Consider the following 17,839-nt stretch of genomic DNA (forward strand, 5'->3'; position numbering starts at 1 on the left):
TCCACATTCCTCTATTGCTGTAAGTACTCCAGCTGTGGAGCTTTTGGTGTTTTCTATGTACAGGATCATGTCGTCTGCAAATAGCAATAGTTTCACCTCCTCCTTTCCCATTTGGATCCCCTTGATGTCCTTCTGCTGTCTTATGTTGTTAGCCAGAACCTCCAAAACGATATTGAATAGGAGTGGGGACAGGGGGCATCCTTGTCTTGTACCCTTTTTCAGTGGGATTGTTTTTTCTCTCCATTGACTATGATGTTGGCCATTGGTCTTTCATAGATAGCTGTATCACGATGAGGAACTTAACTTCCAATCCTATCTTCATGAGTGTCTTGATTAGGAATGGCTGTTGGATGTTGTCAAATGCTTTTTCTGCATCTATGGATATTATCATATGGTTTTTATCCTTTTTCTCTCAATGTGGTGTATAATATTGATGGATTTTTGGATGTTAAACCATCCCTGCATCCCTGAGATGAATCCTACCTGGTCGTGGTGGATAATATGTTTTATGTACTTTTTGTATCCTATTGGCCAATATTTTGTTAAGGATTTTTGCATCTATGTTCATTAGAGATAGTGGTCTGTAATTCTCTATACCTGTGGGGTCTTTGCCCTGTTTGGGTATCAAAGTAATGCTGGCTTCATAAAATGAGTTTGGGAGTTTGCTATCCTCTTCTATGTTATGGAATACTTTGTGGAGGATCGGTGTCAACTCTTCCCTGAATGCTTGGTAGAATTCTGCTGTGAAGCCATCTGGCCCTGGGGCTTTTTTGTTGGTAGGTTTTTGATGACCCTCTCTATTTCTTCTTTTGCTATGGGTTTGTTGAAGTTCTTGCTTTCTGTCTGAAGTAATCTAGGAGATAATCTAGGGAGAGACTGTTTTTCCAAATATTTATCCATGTCTTCCATGTTTCTGAATCCATTAGAATACAAACCTACATAATACTTCATGATTATCCTTTTAATCTCATTGGTTTCTGATGTTATTGCCCCTGATTCATCCCTCATCCTGGCTATTGATGTTTGCTCCTTTCTATCCTTGCTATGCTTTGCCAGAGGACTTTCAATTTTGTTAATTCTTTCATAGAAACAGCTTTTAGCAGCATTTATTTTTTGCATTGTTCTCTTGTTTTCCCATTGTTTAACTCTTCCCTGATTTTTATTATTTCTTTTCTCTCACTATTGGAGGGGTTGTTCTGCTGACTCTGTTCTAGTTGTTTGAGGTTTTGTGTTAATGTATCTGTCATACGCCTCTCTTCTTGTTTCATATATGCATTTAATGATATCAAGCTACCTCCGATAACTGCCTTCACAGTGTCCCATAAGTTTTGATACATTGTATTCTCGTTCTCATTAGTTTCTAGAAACTTCCTAATATCCTCTCTGATGTGGGCCTGTACCTATTTATGTCGTAGGAGATCGTTATTGATTCTCCAATTGGTTGCTCTTGCTTTTCTGGACATCCTCTTATTAATCTCCAGCTTTATGGCATGGTGATCTGAGAGAGATGTCTGGATAATATCTGTGTTTGAATTTACTCAGACTGGACTTGTGTCCCAGCATGTGGTTTATTCTTGAAAAAGATCCAGGTGGACTTGAAAGAATGTGAAATCTTTTGTGTTTTGATGGAACCTCTATAAATGTCTATCAGGCCCTGTTGCCTAATTAGTGTTTAGCTCTATGGCCTCTTTGCTGAGCTTCTTTCCCAGTGATCTCTCTTTCTCTGATAGCAGAGTTTTAAAGTCACCTACTATGATTATTGTGTCCATGATTTCTTTTTTCATCTTTTTAATAGTTTGTTTGATGAAATTCACCGCACCGTTATTAGGAGTGTAAACATTCAATATGCTAAGTGCTCCTTGGTTTACTGAACCTTTGAGCATTATGTAGTGTCCCTCTTTGTCTCTTTTTATGTTTGTATCTTGAGGTTCATTTTGTCAGAGATGAAGATAGCCACCCCTACCTCTTTTGAGTTAACATTTGATTGGTAAACTCTCTGCCAACCCTTTATTCTTAACATATTCTTGTCTGTGCACTTAAGATGTGTCTCTTGCAGGCAACCGATTGATGGGTTATGTTTTCTGAGCCATTCCTCAAGTCTGTTTCTTTTAATGTACGAATCGAGTCCATTGGAATTCAGAGTTATCATCACTGTCTGTGGATTCATAGTTGTCATACCCTGTTTTGTGTTTGGGTCCTTACCTATCTCACTTCATGTCAGTGTGCTGTGTTTGAGTGGAGAGTTTCTCTCTTGTCCTCTTTTCCATCTGAGACCCTGTTGTCCTGGTACTTGTTGCTGGCATGTTGGCTTCTAGATGGAGATGGGCTATGTGGGGGTCTCCTGTTTGTTCTTGGTGGAGGTTGATCCTCTGGCCTTAGTGAGTCATCCAGTATCTTCCACAGTGTCAGGTGTCTTGCAGCATATTCTTTGAGTCTTTCCTTGTCCTGGAGGACCTTATCTCACCATCTATCTTAATGGATAACTTGGCAGGGTACAGGATTCTGGGGGGAGGCATTTTTTCTTTCAGCTTTTGGAAGATGTTGCTCCATTCTCTCCTCCTCTTCATGGTATCTGCTGATAGGTCTGAGCATATTCTTACCTGCGCTCATTTGTGTGTTACTGTCTTCCTTTCTCTAGCTGCTCGTAAAATTATCTCTTTTTCATCTAAGTTGGATATTTTTACTATTAAATGTCTTGGCATGTTCTTCTAGCTGGCGTCCTTTCTGCTTCCTGCGTCCTTTCTTCTTCCTGAGTGCCTGGTTCTCTCTTGTTAAGGTGGGAAAGTTTTCTTCCAGAAATTCCTTTGCTATCTTGGCTGTCAACATGTGTATTGTGTTGTGCTCCTGTAGACCAATTATCCAAATATTATTCCTTTTCATAGCATCTGTCATTGATCTCAGCTATCTTCTGTTTCTTTAATGTTCCTGACTTTCTCCTTGCTTAGATCTGTTTGAGTGTCTTCGAGATCACTGATATGGTTCTCTGCCTCCTCAAGCCTAATCGTAAATTCGGTGACCTTGTGTGTGGCTTCTGCTACCTCCTCTGTTAGCTCCTGCAGTTCTCTTTGGTGGGTGGATTTCATCCCCTCTATTGTGGACTTCATCACCTCTATTGTGGACTTCATCTCCTCTCTCATTGCATCCTTATTCTGGGTTGCTGCCCTCAGCTCCTGTATTACTGTGAGCAGACTTCTGAAAATTGCCTTCTGTAGCAGATCTGTATCCATTTCTTCTACGAGAGACGTTACCTCTGCTACTGTTTCGTCTCTCTCTCTCTCTCTTTTGGTTGAGAGTGATGTGGTCTGTTGATTTTTCCTCGATCCTTTCATAGGCCCCATGCTTCTGGGAGGCCAGGGGAACCTTATCTGTGTTACTGTTAAGGATTCTTTCAGGCGACTGCCTATGACCTACTATAAGGATGGGTCAGACTGCTGTGTAGGCCGAGTTCCCCAAAGGCTTAGTGACCCGCAGTGGTGAGATGTTTCAGCAACTGGAGTGGGGACTGGAGCCTCAGTGAGTGTCCTCAGGCTCCTTTGACCTTGATTGTCAGGGTACCCTTAGCAGCCTTTTTTTTTGGTTTAGTAATAAAAAAGGAGAATTTAAAAGGTTAAAAATGAAAAAATAATTTATGACAAAATTTTGGCAGAAAAAAGAAAAACTGGAGAGAGAGGAAGAAGGATAAGCTATAAAAGAGGAGGGAAAAGAAGTGATAATAGTGGAAGTGGAAGGAGAAAATAAAGAGATAGAAGAAAAACTTATAGAAAAGGGACAGAAGAGAAGTACTATCAATAATGAAAAAGGAGGAAGAAAGAAGAGAAAAGAAAACACAGAAATTAAAGGAAAGAAAAGAGAAAAAACAGCATGAGATAATATGTGTGTGTGTGTGTGTGTGTGTATGTGTGTGATGCCTAATAGAAGGCGGAGGTGGGCTAGGCCTTGCTGCCACGGGACGTGGTGCTGATCTGGGCTCCGGAGCCAGGCTATGTGGGGGGAAAATATTCTTCGTATCAGCAAGCACTCCCAGGTCCCTGCAGGCCTGTAGAGTTGAGCCTGTGGGGAGAGGCTACACAGGCGGGAGCAGTCCCCCATGGGCGGGCCTCCTGCTCCGCCCAGAAAAGGGTGGGGCCGCAAGCGGTGCTGAGAGAGGCAGCGCCCGCCTCGTATGCCGGCTGGGAAGGCCTGGGGCAGGCTTAGAAGCTGGCACTGGGGACCCCGCAGGGCACCGCGCTGGTGAGAGCTGGCCGGAACACACTGATGGCTCTGGCAGGGACGGCAAAGCCGTGTCCCTTGCTCCCTAGCCGGCAGGGACGTTCATCGCTTAAGGTGCTGGTTCTGTGAGCTGCACAGTCTCCGCAGTGACGTGGTCTGAGCTGGTTCGGACAGCCTGGGCTCTGGTGGGAAACTGTGACAATGGCACTTGCCCTCCTCCCTGGGAGGAATACACCCGCGGCAGGCTCAGAGCTCGGAGCCACCAGCCGCTGGAAGTCCCGCAGCGCACAGGGGAGGGCAAAGCCGCTCCCGCAGGAGCGCAAAGCCCCGTCGCTCGCACGCCCAGTAGGCAGGGACACCCACTCTTACGCCTGGCAGTGTCAGAACTGGAAGGGGCGCCCCGCGGCAGGCAGGTGTAGTGCCCCGACTGCAGGCACGGGTCTCCGTGGTGATGCAGACCAGCCTGAAGTGGCTCGTGCAGAAATGCAGTGTCGGGGGTAGAAGCCAAGTGGGCTCTCGCTGCAGGCTAGTGCCACAGGAAGTGCGTGGCTCCGCTTCCCACGCCAGGAGTGGAATAGGAGCTAGGCTGATGGGGTGCGGGCGGCGTGCAAGTGGGGTGCTGGTATAGAGGTCTCATGCAGCACTGTGCAGCAATGTGGGTGGACGGTCCCGTGGGGGTCGCAGACCCCTTTAGCCTGTGTCAGTTACCCAGGCCTTGGATGAATGGAGGGAGGGACACGGGCCCAAGGGCAGATCACTACCATGTGGGAAGAGGGGAATCATGGGACAGGGAAGTTTCTCTCCTAGTGGGGTCCTGTGAGTGGGCAGCTTCTGTGGGGGGTCCTGCGACTGCTGCGTGTGTCTCGGCAGAGCAGGCAAGCAACTCTGGGCGCGGGGGTCCTGGTCCAGGAATGGAGTGGGGCTATAGCTAGTCGCGGCTGCAATGGCGGCAGCCTAGTGACCCGAGATGTCCCACGAATCAGGTCCTGGATCACCGAGGCTGCGGCTCAGGACAAATGCATGGGGTGGGGTGGGGTGCTGTCCCAGGGGGATATTTCACTCACCAGACTCCTGCTACTTGGCTACCTGGACACCAAACCCGCTTTGTTCGAAAGAGCTCTCAGAGTGTGTGGGTCCCCTGGTCCACCATCTTCCCAGAAGTCCCACCAAATCTTAAACTCAACGATTTTTAAAAAATTCAAGCCTCATCAAAAGAAATGGAAAGTAAAAGAAAGATTGAATATATATATACAGAAATGGAGAGAATATATTGAGTAACTCTATCAAAAAGAACTGGTGGACAGTCAATCATTTTAAGAGGTGGCATATGATCATTAACAAATGGTGCTAAAATAAGTCTAAGCTTCCCTGAAAGCATTAGCCAAGAACAAGACTCCTTCAATTGTTGAATACCAACCAAAATGTTTCAACAAGCTGATAAAGCACTGAAAACGCTCATTCATCTATGCCAAGAAATTTGAAAGACAGCTACTTGGCCAACGGATTGGAAGAAATCCATATTTGTACCAATTCTAAAAAAATGACCAAAGAGAATGCTCAAATTATAGCACAATATCATCGATGTTACATGCAATGAAAAATTTTCTAAAGACCATCAAGGGAGCCCTGGTGGTGTAGTGATTACAAATTGGGCTGTAATATGAAAGGGCAGCAGTTTGAAACCACCAGCTTCCCCTCTGGTATTTTTTTTAACTCCTGTGAAGAATTACAGTCTCAGAAACCTTGTCCTATAGAGTCACTATGAGTCAGCATAGATTAGATGGCAGTGAGTTTGGACGATCATCCAACAATGGTTGCAGCAGTCCATCGAGAAGGAGCTGCTGAAGGTTCAGGTTGGTTTTAGAAGAGGTTGAGAAATAAGGCATATCACTGCTGACATCTGATGGAGCTTGGCTGAAAGCAGGGATTATCAGAAATATATTTATTTATATTTTATAACTATGCAGACATTAGACTATGGATCATAACAAACTATGGATACACTTGAGAAGAATGGGAATTCCAGGACACTTCATTGTGCTTATGAGGAAACTCTATATGGATCAGGAGGGAGTTGTGCAAACAGAACAAGGGAATAATACATGGTTTGAAATTAGGAAAGGCGTCCTTCAAGACTGTATTCTCTTACCATAATAATTCACTGTGTTTGCTGAGCAAATCATTTGAGAAGCTGGTTTATATGAAGAAGAATGTTGCATCAGGATTGGAGGAAGGCATTAACAATGTATTAACAATATGTAGATAACACAAGCTCATTTGTTAAAAGTGAGGAGAACTTGAAGGACTTGCTGATGAAGATCAAGTATGGATCACAACTCAACGTAAATAAAACCAAAATCCTCACTACTGGACCAATAGGTTCCATCATGATAAATGGAGAAAAGATGGAAGTTGTCAAGAATTTAACCTTGCATGGAAGTGGCAGCCAAGAGGTCAAATGACACACCGCATTGATAAATCTGCAGCCCGTGTCGTCTGATGTCACTTTGAGGACTGAGGTGCGTCTGACCCAAGCCATGGTGTTTCCAATTGTCTCATGTGCAGGTGAAAGTTAGACATTGAATGGGAAGACTGAAGGAGAATCAATACATTTGAATTACGGTGCAGGAGAAGACTATTGGAAGTACCATGGACTGCCAAAAGGACACAACCAACTGGAAGATTTAACAGCCAGAATGCTCGATTGGAGGCAAGATGGCAAGACTTTGCCTCAAGTACTTTGGACATGTTAGAGACCACTCCTTGGGAAAGGACATCATGCCCAGTAGAGTAGAGGGGCATTGAAGAAGAGGAAGACATGCTGGGCTGTCACGGTGGCTGTAACAATGGGCTCAAACAGAAGAACAATCGTGAAGATGGCACAGGACGGGGCAGTGTTTCACCTGTTGTATATAGTGTCATTATGAATCGGAACTGGCTGCACAGCACCCAACAATAACAGCAACTCAACTGCCACCCTCAGGTCTCATTTGGGCAGCCCTTCCTTTTTGTTTGGTGTTCTTTTCTATCCCCACAGTAACTCCAGGATACAATTTCTTTTGGCCACACTGGTCATTTTACCCTATTTCTCCTGCCAGACTAGATTTAGGAAGATTCAAGATCAGTCACCTGGATCAATAGCAATAATGAGGCTACAGGGGAAGATTGCTAGGGGATTTCTCAGAAAGGTCTTCTCACTGCTGAAAGGAGATGCCCATGAAGGGACACGTCCTTCTGCTGGAAATGTCATGACTGAATGTGATGCCTAGGACTGCAACAGTTTGTTGTTACCATGAGGTAACCGAGAACAATAGTGATAAGCATTGACTGACCTGGTAACTGAAAGGTCGATGGTTCAAACTCACCAGCCTGAGAAAGATGCTGCCTGTAAAGATGGACAGCTCTGAACCAAGTATGTGAGGTCTCACTATGAGTCAGAATCAGAATGGACTCAATGGCAGTGGGCTTGATTACCCCCTGGCAACTCTCCAAACAACTCTACATTGCTAGGGACATTTTTCCCTTATGAAGTCCAGCAGCAGCCTTGCCCTGGATTCTTACTTACCACTGTGCCATTGCTGCTGCCACAGCTGTCCCTGGAAATGTGCCACCCCATGGGGTTTCAGGATGGTTTCCACCTCTACGTTGTGGGGGCTACAGAGAGCCTGAAGCAGACAGGTATGTGGGATGGGTGGAGCCTCTGAATTCCAGGAACTCTCTTAAAGTGGGCAATTCCTTAGGCAGCAGTGAGTTCAGATGCTGGGGGGAGGGGAAGAAAAATACCCCCCTTTTTCAAACACAGTCTTCTTCCCTCTTGGCTATGGCTTGTGTGTACTTGCGGGTGGGGTGGGGTGGGGACCGGCAAGGTGGTAAGAGGTTGGTGATTAGGTGCAGAATCCTGATCTCACCCGAGGGCTAGTTTTGGGTCTGGCAGGTGACCCGGTTTGGACCAATGAGATGAGAGGAAAATTTGCTAGCAGATGCTAGGGAAAGTTTCCTTATTCATAAAACCCACATAAAGAAATGCTCTCATCTTCCTCTAAATCATTAGCTCCCAAACTTATTTGACCTACCATCCCCTTCTCAGAAAAAGAAAAATGAAGTTCCTCCCTCCTCTCCTTCCACCACCACCCCTCCCCCCGCAATGAAAACCTTTGTAGTGGAGCCCGTGGTCCAGGATAAAGATCAGCTTTTGCGGAAGGGCGGGCTCATGATGCAGCCACACTTCCTGAATCAACAGTCCTGAAAGGGGAGTGGGTTTTAAGGAAAAAAGAGAGAGACAGAAAGTATTGGGAGGGCAACAGTGAATACTGAAGCTCCGAATTTATTTTACATACTCCTTTTATCCATGCAGAAACAACCCGGGGTTAATTATCTCATTATTAAGCAAGCACATTTGATACACAGAGCAACTCTATCTTCTGCCAAGCCCGACATCCTTGAGAAAATTAAACAACCTGTTTTTCCAGACCTTGTATACTTTTTTGTTCTTGACAGTCTGTTCAAAACATTAAGTCACAGAAGTCAGCAAACACTGGCACATAGGTCATGAGACTGCTCAGCCGTTTCAAGGCTGAGTCTTAATGGCCTTCAACAGCCACTGGGTCAGCTGACCTGCCAGTGGGGTTTGGAGTCGACTTAGGTGGTTCACCTCGGCGTGTGTGTTGCTGGCGTTGCCGCCATGGCCAGCCAGTCGCAAGGCATCCAGCAGCGGAGAAGCGAGCTGCGGAGAAGGTGTCGGAGGCCCACAAGTGAAAGCACGGAAGCAGGCCAAGAAGCAGCTCAGGCTGAAACTGAACAGTACCGCCTACGAAGGGAGAAAGAGTTCAAGGCCAAAGAAGCTGCGGCTCTGGGATCCCATGGCAGCTGCAGCACGGAGGTGGAGAAGGAGACGGAGGAGATGACTCTCCTCCAGACCTACTTCCGGCAGAACAGGGATGATGTCTTGGATTCCCTCCTGAAATTCATCTGTGACATCCACCCAGAGATCCACGAAAACTACCGCATCAACGGCTAGGGAGGAAGGGCGAGCGAGCCTGTTCCGAGCACTGGCAATGCAGGTGCTGCGGTGGAACAAGAAGCTGTCGCAGGGCTAGAGCGCCATTGCAAAAACGCATTACATGATTTCTGTATATTATGGGATAGCTCCTTCTCTGCAGAGCAGCAAACCAAGCACTTTGTGTAGCCTTAGAGTTATCCAAAGCTTTTAGCTTTTTACCTCAGATTTCTTATGAATGTAACGGTCTTCACGGTTTACCTGTGCTTTTTAGCTGAAGCAGCAAAACTTTTCTTTCTTAGATATCTAGTACAAAAAATATTCTTTGAAGAAAGAAGTGGGTTAAATATTTCATTTCCCTAAAGCTTTCTTTGAAGGTCAGGGGCTTTATCAATGAAAAAAGTAGTGAGTAGCTATTCTGTAACCTGTGTAGACCGCAGCCAGCCTTAAAATAACCCTCTGTGTGTCTAAGGGTTAGAACAACGAGTACAGGTTTCCCCCGCTGTCCAAAAGTGCAGTTTTCCCGGGAAGGCTTTTGCAAGCGAGTAGACTTAAAGTGGAGAAGTATTTCATGGTAATTTATGGAGGGAATTGTTTTGAGCTTTCCAGAAAACAAACCCACCGAGTCATACCAAATAACACAAACTAGTATTCATTCCTGGTGTTCACAGGGTGGTTCCAAACCACCCGCTTGATGCTGAGGGAGGGGCCTCCAGTCAAGAGCTCAGGGCGGCCGCTTTGCTGTTTGGGGTGCGCGCTGCAAGACACCGAAAGCTCCTCCTTCTGTGCGCCTTTTCTCACACAAACAAAACCCCGTGGGTTTAACCCCGTGGGTTTCTCCCCGTGAGCGGAAGCAGGCCCACACGGAGGCCTTTAAGAAATGCAAAGTGACGGAACTTGAACTTAGGAAAAGCTAGGGAATACCTGTACTCCTCTAGTTTGGGCGGCTTTTAGTTTATAGAAACGACTGGATGTTAACACATAAGAGCTGTTACTTGTCATTGATGTGTAATGGTAATCCTCACTTACAAATAAAGATTCTCTGTAATGGAAAGAAAAAATCTGCTTTTGCAGCCCCTCTGGATTGTTCCAGCCTCTGCCGCCCTTCCCCGCCCACTTTGGGAAGCACTGCTCAGGATGTTGTTCCAGCTGGGTGTGGGCTGGTGAGTTCACAGCCATCTTGCTTCCCGCTGGAGAAGAGGAAGAAACAGAGCCATCAAGGGCAGAAAGCACCACGAAGCCCACAGAGAAGCAGAGCCAGAACCACTGGAAAATGTTCGTTGTAGCCTGTCCCCATCGGGGCACCTACTTATGTGCACAATACATTTTCATTTGGCCGAAGGAACTTCAAGTTGGCATTCTGCTACTTACAGCCAATACCAACTTTGTTGAGTCATCTTTATTTAAAGAATTCATGAACAGGAGAGGCACCAATGAAAGCTTATAAATTGTTGAGCTCTGAAAAGTTATGACGCTGGGCTTGGATCAACTTAGTGATAATCAGTATTGTGAAAGTTCAAGGCCAAGATTGAGTATTTCACTGCAACATAAAGGACCAGAGGTCAGCTTCAATTGACCCGGGAAAGAAGCTGGCTAGGACAACTGCCAGGTTTCTGCTCTTTTTCATATGAACGCCTTAAGGGGAAGAAGGCCTCTCTGGGAGGGCCCCTCTGAAGAGAGACACGCTTCCATTCCCAGAAAGGCCTACACAACAAGCATAAGTAATATTTTAGAGGACACCACCCTACCTCCTACTTCCCTCCCGGGGTGGACGGCTGCTGTTTTGCCAGCCTAGCAGCCATCCTCTTTATTTTGAATTAGATGCTTCCAAGCACCCCGACCACCCCTCTGGCAATCCTGTTGGGACCATTCATCCAGGTACTGCATCCGCTTCCTGTGCCTCGCTCCAAGGGCAGCTGGCGACTTCAGATCAATCATGCACTGTTGCGGGACTTCCGATCTCTAGAGAAGTGATGCTAGAGACCATGTGGCTGGAGTCTTTACTAAAGGGACTCTTCGTGGGCCCCTGCTCCTGAGAACCTCAGAAATGCATTACTGCTGAACTTCCTGAGGTTTGATTCTGATTCCCCCCACATCCTTTGTTGAAGGTAGTCAGATACGTTTCTGTTGTAAGCCACCAAAATCAAAACAAACAAAACAGTACTCTCTACCAAAGCAATCCTCCAACCAAACCAAGCCTTTACTTCAGAGTTATATAGTTTTTAATAGGCACATCTGAAGACGGATACAAGTCCAGTGCCAGAAACCTCACTGATAGTGAGTTACTTGTGCCTTATAGGACAGAGTGGAACGGGTCCTGCAGGTTTCTGAAACGGTAATCTTTATGGGAGTCAACAGCCTCATCTCTCTCTCAAAGATTGCCTGGTAGTTTCAAACTGCATACCTGTGGTTAACGACGGAACATGTAACCCACGGGGCCACAGGACCCCCTCAGTGTGATAACTTGGCCTCTGCTAGGCGTAGTGCTTGGAACCCACCAGCTATTCTACAAGAGAAAGCTGAGGCTGTCTGCGTCCATGAAGCATGGAGACTGCCCCTGGGGGGCAGTTCTGCTCTGCCCTTTAGGGTCGCTGTGAGTCAGAGTGTACTAGACAGCACTGAGTGTTACAATTTAACTGCTATGCCTAAATCGTCTATAATCAATCAACAAAAGGTTACTGGGAACTAAAGTACTGGGAACCAAAGTGCACTTTATTTTAGGTGTGCTTCGTGCTTTGTTTGTGTTGGTTCGAGAAGACCAAGAAAACACAACGTGTTCGTTAGACAAAGAGAAAATAAAATAGACATTGGTACCCAGCACTTTAGTTCCCAGTAACCGTTTGTTATTTGATTGTATGATGAAGGATCCCATATGGCACAGTGGGTTATGAATTGGACTGCAAAATGCAAGGTTAGTAGTTTGAAACCACCAGCCTCTCTCAGGGAGAAAGGTGAGGCTATCTATCTACTGCAGGTAAAGAGCTGCAGTCTCCGAAACCCAGGAGGGTGGTGGGGGGTCGGCGGGGGGGGGGGGCAGTTCTACTCTGTCCTATAGGGTCACTGGGTTTTGGAAGCAGCTTGATGGCAGTGTTTTGAGCAAGCACCCCTACAGCCCTTCTTACATTCTAGCCCTCAGTTTGTACAGACTTGTTCGTCTTCATTACAATAGCCCATTTTGCGGATTTTGAGGCGAGGGCACTGAAAGGTGAAGCAGTATGCTCAAGGTCACACCCTTAACAAATGCCAGCTGCGATTCTAACTGGCAGTCTGTGTTCTTGGCCATTGTGTAAAAGCTGGCACCCTCCTGAAACTATGACAGCAGCCTGGGAGGACGAAGATCCACTCAAAAACTCATGCCACCACGCCGATTCTGCCTCACGGTGACCGTGTAGGGCAGGTAGAACCACCTGGTTTCCGAGACCGTAACTCTGGGTGGGAGTAGAAAGCCTCATCTTTCTCCCACGGAGCAGATGGTCATTTTTAACTGCCGACCTTGGGGTTAGTAGCTCCGCATCAGAATGCAAAGCATCTTAATCAGAAAGTGTCTTTCAGATCAGAAGCAAAGATGATAACTAGAAGTGGCTACAATCCCCGGGCTTCTACGTTCAATTTTGAGCCCCTCTACTGACCTCCTAGGATTTGTTTTTGGAGCAGGGTGAGTGAGCAAACATGAGTTAGTGCAGACACCTGCAGGCCTGGTGTTTCATTTCCGAGTTGCCAGGTGTTACACAGCAACCTCAGATCAATGACTAATTATAAACTGAAGCTGCACTTAGTTAATGTCATAATTTTAATAGATTAGGTTTCTTTCCATTATAATTGCCCCATAAAACTGGGGTATCTTAAAGGGAAGGCTGAAAAATGAGCGAACAGAGGGTCATGGCCAGTTTTACATTTGACTCAGCGTTGAGTCATGCTTCCTCCGTGGTGGGAACACTCCCTTCAGTCACCATTAACTGGGCAATGTGCCATTCACTTGGTTGAGTGGATGGGGTTTGTGGGCCTGGGCCTGAGAGTGTGGCAGTGAACTTGTAGACGGAAGCCTCAGGAACCAAACTCACTCACTTTGGTTCAGGTCTGCCTTTATAGGACAGGTTAGAATGGCCCTTGTGAACTTTAGAGGCTAGAACCCCTTCTCACTCCTACGGTGCGGCTGGTTTTTTCGAACTGCTGACTTTGCGGGTCACAGCCCACTGGGTCCCCAGGGTTCCTCCCTAAGGTTCTAGTGGGGAGTTCATTGAGAAAGCCTGGGTTTCTCCTGGTCCATGATGGTTCAATTGTAGAGAACCAGACCATTCCTCAGGGGATGGTGTGAGGTCTGTGGAGGGACCCTTAGATCTTCCAGAGATCTCCAGGGAGGGGACAAGGAAGGCCCGGCCTGGCAAAGGCCATCATATCTGCGGGGGGACAATGACGATTCGCTCTTGAGTGTCCACTGCGATCAGGACAGGGCCTGGCACACTGTCGTGAGGGAAGGAAAGGACGATTGGGTTTCAATCGTCATCCTTGACTAGGGGAGCAGGGAAACGCCCAACCCCCAGCCCTGCCAGGGCTCCCTCACCCGCCCACGGTTAGATGTTCTCCCCTGGATAAAAGGCACGGACACACGGAGCACTGTTACAACTTGGGTCTCTGTAGATGTTTATAAGGTGACTGCTTTCTCCCCCCGCCCCCACCCCTTTGCCAATATTTGATTTTAGAGATGGCAAGACTTGATCTTACATACTGTGCACATGTGTCAGGAGAGACCAGTCCCTGGAGAAAGGCACCCTGCTTGGTGAAGTGGAGGGGCAGCAATACGAGGAAGGCCCTCAACGAGCTGGATGGACACGGCGGCTGCAGCAAAGGGCTCCCGCATGCAAACAATCACAGGAATGGTGCAGGACGAGCAGAGATTTGTTCTGTTGTGCCTATGGCCGCCACGGGTGGGAACTGACAACATTTGATTGCTTCTTAGGTGCCAGTTTACCTAGAGAATGAAGTTCCATTTGAACACGTTTTAGATGATTGTTCTGTGACGTGGGTTAACATTTTTTACAACGTGCTAGCAGTCTGATTTCTTTCATCCTATTTGTCCTGTTTCCTTCGATCTAACTTCCCTTCCCTCCCTGCCTTCTCTTCTCTGCTCCTTGATAAATGTTGACTGCTTGGTCTCATTAAGTTAATTGTGTAAAGCACACTGGACTGGTAGGTGCCAGTGTGTATTTTACAACCCAATCTCTTGGCTGAAGGGTGACCTCCACGAGTGGATTCAGTCTGTTCCAGGTTGAAGAGGTACCTAAGGCAATCACGTAGGACAGCACTTCTCAACCTTCCAAATGCCACGACCCTCTCATGCAGTTCCTTGTGTTATAGTAACCCCCCAACCAGAAAATCATTTTCATTGCTACTTCATAACTAATTTCACCCCTGTGAAAGGGTCGTTCAACCCCCCCAAAGGGGTCAAGACCCACAGCTGGGAACCGCTGATCTAGGAGGCGCCTCTAGTCTCCGTCATTCCAATAAGTCTGGGCTTTCTTATACATTTGAGTGTTTGGTCTATTTTCCTCCCATCCTACCCGGGAGCTCTATTGTGTCAGTGCAGTTCGTAGTGACACACTGGACCTCATCTGGTTCTTCTGGTCTCTGGTTAGAAGAGGCCATGGTTTTTGTGGACTCTTCGTTTCTTCCCTTAAGTCAGGTGACTCCTCTTTCTTGTATATTGTACTGGAAGCCGTTGGGGGCTGCAAACCCATATAAACAAACACACAAACAAAGCAACCCATTGGTTCAAAGAGATTACCATCAGGCTGGAAAAGCAGACACGCAAACACACCTACCTCCTTCCCATCCCTGCGACCAATCTTGACCCCTTGCTCTGTGTCAGGTACGATGAAGAGCCTGACCAGACAGGACCTTTTGGAGTAGCCACGGTCACCTGGTTTACAGGTGAGAAAACAGCCTCACAGCGGCCTCCAGCTTGCCAGTGGCTGAGTCATAACCACAAACCAACAAACTGAGGCCGGCCTGATATGAGAGCTTGTGACTCTTCAAATCCACACTGCCCCCACAGGAAACCTTTACGACAAAACACAGTGATTAATTGCCCGCCCGAGTGACAGAGACAGAACTGGTACCAACATGAAGTGGATTAGCTTCTGGCTGCCGCTGCCATCGTTTGTTCTGCCCAGTTTGAGAGGGAGTAGATGTTCTCGCCCACATCAACTGTGTGGGAACAGGTCGTGGACTTGTCAAGCGTGTAGAACTGTGCACGGTGTGACTCATTAGTACATGAGGGGCTTCATTAAGTTCAGGGAAAGGTTCTGTTATCTTTCCATTCTACTCATTCGTGAATTTCCTCCAGAGCCCTCATTTGTGTGAAAAGGCAGAAGAGAGAAGGATGTAGACCTCTTGGCTCCTGCCCAGAGGTCCAGTTTGCAGATTGTGGATTGCCAAATTTGAGCATGAGTCCGCCTCCACCCTCAAACCAGTCCTAGGTAACACTAGACATCGATGCCCCTCTCCTCTGGAGATCGCAGGCTTCCTACAGCATGGATGGATCCTGAAAACATACAGAGCGAAGCAACTTAGTCAGGAGAAGCATAAGTGTGATATGAGTCTCCCTTACATGAAACATCTAGAAAAGCAAATGTGTACAGTCCCAAGTTCATGAGCGGTCACCAGGGGTGGGAAGAAGGGAGAAAGGAGAATCATAGTGTAGGAAGCATTGAGTGTTCACTGTAATGGAGAATTGGTAGCAGATATGGGTGATGGTGCCGTATCACGATGCATGCTGTCCGTGTCACTGGATTGTATAAGAAGCGAGCCACTGAGACAGCGCCCCTGAAAACCTCCTAGGTTTCCTGTGTGAGATTGGGCAGCAGTCCTTCGTGCAATCCCTGGCCCACCCCAGATTTCTCCAGTGTCTGGGAAGTGTGGTGTAATTCTCCAGGGACTACCAGAGGAAAAGCTTTTTCCCTCGGAATCTGAATATCCTTGGAGGCGGACGCTAGGACGCAGCAGTGTAGCAAATGAAAGGGTTCGGGCAGCTCCGTGAGTGGCATGGGACAGACTTACACTAGACAAATTGCTCATTGCTTTTCATCTGAAATTCCGACTTCACCAGGCACCACCATGTATTTTACCTGACAACGCTCTCACTCTGCCATCAAGTCGATTCTGACTCGTTGCGACCTTCTAGGGTAGGTTCGAATGCTCCTGTGGGGTTTTGAGACTGTAACTGTGGTAGTTATATAATCATTTGTCAATTTTAGAGATTATGAGTGAAGAGGTGGAGTCTAGTCTGTCAATCAGGTCATAGCCAATGAGGCCACTGTGTGGGCATGGCCTACTTCTGGGAACTCTGGAATTTCTTCCTTGGAGGTAGGAGACACTATTTTCTCTGCTCACTCCCTGCGAGACATTGCAGCTGACAAGACACATGGAACTACCTCGTGCCCTGAGCTGGAGAAGTCACATGGACCCACCCTGATGCAACCAGACCTCTGAAGCCAGAGAAGCCATGTAGAGACCCCTGCCAGCGCTGAGATGCTTACAGTGCTACTGGATCCAAGGACTTTCTACCCACTGGTCTGTGATTGTCCTGCATTTGGCATCATTGCATGTGTTTTGTGAGTCTGAAGAGAACTTGATAGATTGGGATCGGACATATGGGCTAATATCAGACTTATGGGCTTGGACTGGACTAGGTTGGGATGCGTTCTTAATGTACAATTACCCTTTCCACAAAACTCTCTCTTATACACATATGAGTTTCTACGGATTTGTTTCTCTCATCTGCCCGGACGAGCACAGTAACACTTTAGCGGAACAACTCGACATGGTCAGCAAACTCTGCCACAGTGGGCAGCACAAGATGGCTACTCTGCTGGATGTGTGCTCTCAGCTCAGGGGACAGGCAGGAAAGGGAGTGCTCTCTCTCATTTAGGATGGCCATGAGGGTCTTCCCTATAAAGCACAAGAAAGATGTCTTTTTCTGGAGGTCTTGAAGAATAGATAAGATGGGACCGGTAGGGTTGCAAGAAGGAGATCCCATCCACGAGGAAGAGCATGGAGCAAGAGAGGATTTCCTGGGGTGCAAAGGGAAGGAGGCAGACACGGACGGAGGTGAAGGCCAGGCCTTGAAGGTCTGCGTTCGAAAAGGGATTGATTCAAAACTTCAGTCAGCCATCAGTAGAAAGCATCCAAACGAGTATGGGTTTTTTTTTTTTTTTGTAATTTCCTGTAAAACCAAAATCAGCTGTCATGTTTCACAAAGGACGGACCATGGACCAGTGGTGACTAGTGACTTGGAAATGTAAGGGAGCCCTGGTGGCCTAGTGGTTCTTCATTGGGCGATAGCCTGCAGGGTCAGCAGTTGGAAACCACTCCCTGCTCTACGGGAGAAAAGACAGGCTTTCTGCGCCTGTAAAGTGCTACAGGTCCACCCTGTCCTGTAGGGTCTCTGAGCGCCGTAATCAATTTGATGAGTTTGGTGCTGGTTTTGTCCAGGGGGTGGGGGGTAGGGGGGAGAACATAAAGGAGCGCTGATACCGGGCTTCATCGCTCTGCGTTGGGCTGCTACCCACCGGTCAGTCATTTGAAAGCACCAGCCACGCTCTGGGAGAAAGGTGAGTTTTCTACTCTGGAGAAGAG

The 17,839-nt window shown here is 47.1% G+C and overlaps 1 pseudogene; it reads left to right on the forward strand.

The window, feature by feature from the left end:
- The first annotated feature begins 8,890 nt into the window (after nucleotides 1-8,890).
- Nucleotides 8,891-9,226, forward strand: LOC142458504 (V-type proton ATPase subunit G 1 pseudogene; annotated as a pseudogene).
- The last annotated feature ends 8,613 nt before the right edge of the window (nucleotides 9,227-17,839 follow it).

Source organism: Tenrec ecaudatus, chromosome 10 (assembly GCF_050624435.1).
Source record: "Tenrec ecaudatus isolate mTenEca1 chromosome 10, mTenEca1.hap1, whole genome shotgun sequence".
NCBI classification, from domain to species: Eukaryota; Metazoa; Chordata; class Mammalia; order Afrosoricida; family Tenrecidae; genus Tenrec; species Tenrec ecaudatus.